The sequence below is a fragment of the Carcharhinus amblyrhynchos genome, chromosome 8 (genome assembly GCF_965287045.1).
Source record: "Carcharhinus amblyrhynchos chromosome 8, sCarAmb.v2.hapA, whole genome shotgun sequence".
Taxonomy (NCBI): domain Eukaryota; kingdom Metazoa; phylum Chordata; class Chondrichthyes; order Carcharhiniformes; family Carcharhinidae; genus Carcharhinus; species Carcharhinus amblyrhynchos.
The window spans coordinates 74,490,249-74,498,503 of NC_137331.1; the positions used below are offsets into that span (position 1 = coordinate 74,490,249).

At 44.6% G+C, this 8,255-nt stretch overlaps 1 non-coding gene across 1 annotated transcript; it reads right to left on the reverse strand.

Moving 5' to 3' along the window:
• Window positions 1–804: 804 nt before the first annotated feature.
• On the reverse strand, window positions 805–996 carry LOC145347154 (U2 spliceosomal RNA). Its single transcript, XR_013887803.1, has one exon. It is a non-coding gene; the product is annotated as a U2 spliceosomal RNA (small nuclear RNA).
• Between the last annotated feature and the right edge of the window lie 7,259 nt (window positions 997–8,255).

Here is an 8,255-nt window from a genome sequence, read left to right on the forward strand (position 1 = left end):
TCCAACTACTTGGAGTGTTCTGTGGCAATCTGGCCAGACCTGTCCTTTGCGACACTTAGGACAGGAAGAACATCAAATAGCAGTGGCACTTGACGTTAAGCATACTGAGGATCTGCACATAGCTTGATGCAGCTGCACACAAAGGTGGCCATCAGGATGTGGGCATTGTTGAGAACAACTTTCCCTCCATTCTCTAGAAATTTATGCATTGCTTCCCTCTGGACACGATCCATCTTTGATCTCCAGATAAATTTGAAGATGGCCTGGGTCACTGCTGCTGTGCAGGATTTGGGATGAGCCAGACCTGCGCCACATACAACAAACTGGACAATACCTCACACTGGATGACCAGGTTTTTTCTGGTAATAGAGAGGGAGCATTGGTCCCACAAGCCCAATTTCTGCCTTACTTTGGCAATGTGCTCTTCCCAGTTTTTGGTGCACGTCCCCACCACTTCAAATCATATTCCTAGCACCTTAAGATAATCTGCCCTGATGACGAAGGGGGTCAAAGGATCTGTCAGATCAGTTCCTGAAGAACATAGCTTCGCTCTTGCCACGGTCCCAAGGCCAGCTCGAACTGCTCACAGACATGGAGGGGCCTACAAACAGACGATGGGTCTGAACAGAAGTCAGCCACGTCATCCATTTGTGAGATGGAGGCTTTGAACTGCGTGCCTCCCACATAGTTTTTTTTAATTCCAATTCAATCAAATCAAGTCCAATTCAGGGTTTCAACAAGTTGAGACATTCCCGATCTAAGCTGACAAGACAGGGCTCTCACCTCCTGTCTTGGGCTTGATCTATGTGATCCAAGCTGATTGGAGTAGGTGTAGCTCCTCTTCGAAGGCTTGATCTCATTTGCACCTTAGCCAAAAAGCCGAGATGCCGCTTTGAAAAATTGCTTCAAATGAAACTAAAACGTAACACAATGACTTCAAGCAAGGACAGCATGTCGATACTACACTTGATCTTAGCCAAAAGGCCGAGAAGCAATGCCAAAAGGATACATATCTGTGACATGTACTACAACTTCAGTTAAGAAAATGCTTAGTTTTCCAGTAAAGTCTGACTTGTTGCCAGTGACACTCTGTAAAGTTATGTTGTTCCTCCCTTTACAGAGAAATTGCCATCTTTCAACTAAATAAAAGAAAGTAACTCTGAGGCTCCTGAATTCATTTGTTTCTTGGTGAGAAGGAACTGTGGTTCTTAAATTTATTAGCCAATGCATACACAGTGCAGCACATTGATTGTTTAAGACCTACATTAGGCAAAGGGAATTGCTGTCCAATCTGTCTCACCAGGTGAGTAAAGAAGAAAGAGCAACAACAAAAAGAATTTGCTACCAAAGGAAATAGAACAGCAGGTACACACGTCAACTGATCTTTTTTAATGCTGCAAATAGAATATCTGTTCAACATTATTCGAGGAGAAACCAATGACGGTAGATAAAGGGTAATTCACTGTTAATGACCCTCTATAAGTTGCTTAAAAGCTGCCCATTGAAAGGATAATTGTTTCATTCTGCTTTCTAACCTGTGACCTTCACAATCTAGGTTAAGGTAACAACGGAATGACAAATGATCATTTCTAAGTTTCCCCTCATTTAAGAGTCTGATTTGAATAGAAATCACTTAATAAATATAAAAGCAAAATACTGCAGATGCAGGAATTTGAAGCAAAAACAAAAAGTGTTGGAAAATCTCAGCAGCTCTGACAGTATCTGTAGGAGAGAAGAGAGCCAACATTTCGAGTCTAGATGACCCTTTGTCAGAGCTAAGGGCAAATCAGCAGAGATTTATACTGTGAGGTGGAGGGAGGGGTATATGGAATTGAACAAAGGGAATGTAAATGAGGATACAGAAGACTGAGGAGGTGCTGAAAATGTCCATTAAGAGATCGGAACGTGTGAATGGGAGAACAGAGGTACAGATATTTAAGGGATTGCCTGGGGATTATGGTAGTTGCCCTGAAAAGATGGGGAGGCAAGGAGAGCTGGAATGGAAAAGTGGAAAAATGGAAGTGAGAAAGAGGGATGATAAAATGAATGAATAAGGTGAAACAAAATGAAATAAAATGAATGGAAATGGAGTGAAGGTGGAGGAGAGAGTTCATGCTTTGAAGTTGTTGAACTCAATGTTCAGTCCAGAAGGCTGTAAAGTGCCCAATCGGAAGGTAGGGTGCTGTTCCTTCAGTTTGCGTTGGGGTTCACTGGAACATTGCAAAAGGCCAGGGATGGACATATGGACAGGAGAGCAGGATGGTGTGTTGATGTGGCAAGCAAGAGGAAGGTCTTGGTCCTTCCTACCTGTGGACAGAACAAAGGTGTTCAGCAAAGTGGTCACCCAGTCTGCATTTGGTCTCTGGTCAATATTCCCTCATCTTCATTGATTCAGCATTCTGGAATTCGCTACCTAACAACATGGTGGGAGTACCTTTTCCACATGGTCTGGAGCTGTTCAAGAAAGTTCACAACAAACTTTTAGCGCAACGTGAGAAGATAAAAAGAACAAATCTTAGCAGCAACATCCACATCCTGAAAAACAATTTAAAGAGAAACTTATAACAAATAAGATGAACTAAAATAAATTTGTATCATTAATATCATAGGTGACTTCCTACTAAGATAGGGCAGGAAATTCCATGGGGTTTATCCCTGTATGTCCCTGTAACTCTGGTGGGAGTCTAACATAATGTGTAAGAAAACAGCATACGTTTCCAAAAAGGTCTGTTTTTTGCTGCATGGGAGGTCGACTGGTCACAGTAAAACAGTCAGAGAATCCTTAGACTCATGTGAGCTTTTCGAGAGCATCTAACATGAATTAATTATTTTATGCTGTCAAACAGAGTTCAGTTTTATTCATGCTTAATCTTCCAATCTCTACCTTTCATCTCTTATGTTTTGAAAATAAATGTAAAAAATAATGAATCTGAAAATTAATGCAAGCAACTATCATCCAAAACCATAGCACGTTAGTATTGAATTCCTCTTTGTTACTATTTTAACCAAGGATCAAATGTCACTTACTTAACTCAGATAAACAGCTCTGTCAAAATGACAAAGGAAAGAATTTGATACAAACATCTTTGGGTTGGTTGTCAGTTGCCAGAGTGGATCATCTGCCTGCTGATTCCTGTCAGTTTGAAGCTGCGTGACTACCATATGTCTGGAAAACTGCACATCCTGGAGCATCCTACTGTTGCTGCTTGCTCATTCAGGGCTTTTTCAATATTGGTCAGGCCACAGGCAGCAATCAGGTAGATATGGGGAGGAATCAATGTTGGAGGGGTCGCCGCAGTCCACAACATTCTGGTGGAGCCTAGAGAAACACTCCCGTGCTTCCTAGCCACACACAAATGTTTCTCTCTTCATCTTTTGGAAACTTTTAGGACCTCACCCTAGCAATGGATTATAGGTCCCAGGTTTGCACATTAACAGGCTCCCTTCACATGGGGGCTCAGTGCAACACCCAAATTAACATGATGGGATTGTAAGTGGTGAACATTTCTACCATTCGGACTCAGGTAAAATTACCCCAGTGGAGCATCAGGATGTTGTATCACTCACTGGCTTTAGAGGTGATATGGTTATTTTCTCTAGAATGAACATGCCATTGTGTTGTATTACTTAACAATGAATTAAAATTATATTTTAAATGTCAGAATTGACTGAGAAGCTTCAAACTAACTCTCATTTTGATGAAAGAGCAGCAACCTGAAATGTTAACCCTGCTTTTCTCTGTCCATAATCGCTGCCTGAACCGCTGGGCATTTCCAGCATTTCCTGTTTTGATTTCATTACACCATTTTTTTTTCACATTGCATTACCTATGCTTTGATAAACTTTCAAGTGATACATAACTATTATAAGCATGTTGACATATGGACTGAAGGACATGGGTAGCTTAGTAGAGAATTCATATATAAAATAAAAATGGGATGTTATCCATAATGTCACCCACTGTGCTGCTGCGGACAGGGCAGCTTCTGTTGCCTTGAGACACAAAAGTAGACAGACTGAAACAATCTGGTAAACACAGCAGCACTGCCAATAATTTACCAAGTGCAGCTAAACCTAAAAAAATGTTGGTGTTTAATTATGAAACAAAACATCTCTTCAAGGATCCATATCTGTTTTTCTTGACTTAACTAGCACCTGTGGGGCAGTGTCTGAGAACCTAAGTTCTCTAAAAGATTAATTGTACAGCTGCCCAACTTCGCACAGACATTTCAGCAACTTGAATATGTCTTCCCTTTAAGAGGAGCTTTCAGGCTTTAAGCTGCGAGCTACTGGCCTGCAGGATATCCAGCCCTCCAAGTCTGTCTCTGGCACAACCTGGCAAGGCCTCCCGCCAATTGTATTTAAATGAGCCCCACCAGATCTCATACTAATGATGTTGGGCAGATGGATTGCCAGCCCCATCTGCCCTGTTCACCTGTCATCTGAAAATTGCAGCCAATTAAAATTCCCTCAAGTGTTTGGATTAGCAGTCATGTCATATCAATGGTCTCGTAGGTTGCAGAAATATTGCTACACGAGAATTTAAAGAACAAGAACTTTCAGCGGCAAGTCTGTCGTGTCATTAAAACATTGGCTGAATTTTACTGGGACACCAGGAAATCCACCTGCTGGAGCTGAGAGTGGGAGGTGATTGCTCCTTCAGGCAGCAGTGGGACATGAGGCAACATAATCCCAGAGGCGGCCATTTAAGTGGCTGCCCCCAGGGCTGCCTTCGAATTAAGGATGATGGGTGACCTCCTCCACCCTACCCCATCCCCTAGAGCTGCTGGCCTTCTGCAGCCTCAGCAGTGCCACCACTAGTGACGGCCATTGTTGAGGCTCTAGATGACAGTACAAGCCTCCTCAATGGCTGGACCCCTTGAAGAAAGGTCAGGTGGGTTTGAGAATAGTGGGACCAGGCAGACAGACTCCAGCAATTGGGTTGGAGGGTTCGTTGAAGACTGGTGGCATTGTTGCTTGGCACAGGAATGGACAGGATGCTATGGAATGCCCAGAAAGAAAGGTCCCTTCCGGGGGCACTGGCGAACTTCCAGGTTTCACTGGGAAATCCCCCTACATGGCAGCAGGCCCTGCGATGTGGGAACAATGCCTGGAAAGTGGCCCTTAAATCCACCAGTTAAGCAGTTCAATTGGTTTCCTGCCAAATTGCACATCTGCCATCTTCTCCACTGGTGGCAAAATGGCATGACAGAAGGAACGCTTTGGGCACCTCCCCCATGTCTTCCTATGCATTTTGCCAGCCTTCCTACCACTCACACCATCTCAAAAAGGCTAATAAATTCTGATCCTTGTGTTTGCACATACTTCGTGTGCCAATGTTTTTCCATGATGAATTCCTGGGTCCACCATTATGAAAGGAAGTGCCTTTGTCTGTTAGTTAAGTGGTATCATTCCCTCGCAATAATGGTGATGCTGTCATATCTGTTTTACATCCCTAATGCCTCAACTAATTCTGCAGAGAAATGCCTAAGGACCAATCAACTGCACTTTTGTGCTACTCAAATTACAACAAAAAAACAAAGAGCAAAGAACAACCCAGCACGGGAAACAGGCCCTTCGGCCCAACGAGCCCACTCCGCTGCATCACCCTACACCTATTCTACCCTGCGTGTCTATGAATGCAACCCCTAACTTAGCCAGATTCAGGGGAGAATAGTGTCAATTTAGTAAACCAATCAGCCTAAGAGCACATCTTTGGGGTGTGGGAGGAAACCGGAGCGCCCGGAGGAAACCCACGCAACCACAGGGAGAATGCACAAACTCCCACAGACACAGGCCCAAATCCATGTATCTGCACAGCCAGCAGTGATAGTCACTGAGCTGTTGCGGCGCCCGTCTACCGGTCCAGGATCAAGCACACACACCGACACGAAGTACTAGGTCACTCCCGGAACCTCCAAGAGCAGCCCACGCACAACCCACCATGTGCATGCCCCTCGTTTGACAACAAGGTGGACCTCCACCTGCGGAATAAAAAGACAAAAACGTTAACTTACAAGTCTGCATTTCTGGTGTCTCCCGAGATTCTGACCTTATTTAATAGCCCCTACTATAACCCTCCATCCTCGTTTCACTCATGTGTCTGTCTAACTGAACCTTAAACGAGTCCAACGTTCCTGCCTCCACCACCCTACTCGGTAGCGCGTTCCATACCTCCACAACTCTCTGCGTAAAGAACCTTCCTCTCATATCCAAATTATACCTCTCCCCCCTCACCCTTAAATCATGTCCTCTTGTATTCGTACCCAGCCTAGGGAGCAGTCTCTCACTATTGACTCTATCTATTCCCTTCAGTATCTTATATACTTCTATCATGTCCCCCCTCAACCTCCGTCTTTCCAAGGAGAAAAGTCCCAGTTTCTCCAACCTTTCCTCGTACCCCAGCCCCTCCATGCCAGGCAACATCGTGGTAAACCTCCTCTGAACCCTCTCCAGAGCCTCCACGTTACAATCAAAAGGACAAAAATATATGGGCTAAAAATATGATTGTACCATTATTGGCTTGTGACCCGCTGTGCTTGTCCAGTGGGCATAGGTAAGAGCTAAATTTCATGCTGCCTCCTCATTTATAAGCTTAAGTTCTACAACCAAGCAAAACCCATGCTGCTGACTGGCTGCACACAAAATAGATGATATTTAATCTATCCCATCATGGTGGGAAACTGAATTGACAGCACAAATGGAAATAAATGAGTTTGGAAATATAAGCCTTAACAGAGAGATGGTGGGGGGGGGGGGGGCGGGGGGCTTTCCCCAAAAACTCTAAGTGCCCGACAAGCGGGAAACAGAAAGATTATCCTGCCCATTTTGAGGGCGTACTTAGTGGGATGAATTTGCGCCACTCTGTGCAGCACAGAATCTGCCAGGGGATTCACGCAGGAAAGGTGGGCGGGGTGGGGGGGTGCGGAATGTAGATGCCTGATAATGATATGGTAATTAATTCATAGTCAGAGAAGTATACAACTCTCTGCATATGAGCTAGTCAAAGTTGACCACCTAACTTTTCTAACAGCATTTTTCAGCACTTGGCCCTTAGCCTTGTATGCCTTGGAATCGCAAGTGCACATCTAAATACTTCTTAAATGTTATGAGGGTTTCTGCCTCCATCGTCCTTTCAGACAGCGAGTTCCAGACTCTCACTACTCTTTGGGCAAAAATGTTTTTCCTCACATCCCCTCTAAACCTCCTGCCCCTTAACTTAAAGGTCATTGGTCTCTCCACCAAGGGGAAAAGTTTCTTCCTGTCTACTCTTTCGATGCCCCTCATAATTTTATACATTTCAATCATGTCCCTCTCAGTCTCCTCTGCTCCAAAGAAAACAATGCCAGTCTATCCAATCTCTATTGAAAACCAAAATTCTCCAGTCCAGGGAACATCTTGGTAAATCTCTTCTGCATCCTTTCCAGTGCTATCACATCCCTTCTATAATGTGGATTCCAGAACTGCACTCCAGCTATGGCCTAACCAATGTTTTATATAGTTCCAGCACATGAGTCGCAAAAACCCAGCTTGCAGGTGCAGCAGGTGGTCAGGAAGGCGAATGGGATGCTGGCCTTCATAGCGAGGGGGATTGAATATAAAAGTAGGGAGGTCTTGCTGCGGCTGTATAGGGCATTGGTGAGGCCGCAGCTGGAGTACTGTGTGCAGTTTTGGGCGCCGCACCTGCGCAAAGATATTTTGGCCTTGGAGGGAGTGCAGAGGAGGTTTACTAGGCTAATGCCGGAGTTGAGGGGGTTGAGCTATGAGGAGAGGCTGAATAAACTAGGCTTGTACTCGTTGGAGTTTAGAAGAATGAGGGGAGATCTCATTGAGACGTATAAGATGATGAATGGGATGGATAGGATAGAGGTGGAGAGACTCTTCCCGCTCAAAAAAGACAGTAGGACTAGGGGGCACAGCCTCAAGATAAAGGGGGGTGCGGTTTAGAATGGAGTTGAGGAGGAACTTCTTCACTCAAAGGGTGGTGAATCTCTGGAATTCTCTGCCCGTTGAAGTGGTGGAGGCTGCCTCGCTAAATATTTTTAAGACGCAGGTTGATGGGTTTTTGATAAGAGAGGGGATTAAGGGTTATGGGGAAAGGGCGGGAAGGTAGAACTGAGCCACGACAGATCAGCCATGATCTTATTGAATGGCGGGGCAGGCTCGAAGGGCTAGATGGCCTACTCCTGCTCCTATTTCTTATGTTCTTATGTTCTTAAATGCTATTCCTCGGCTAATAAAGGCAAGTATACCAT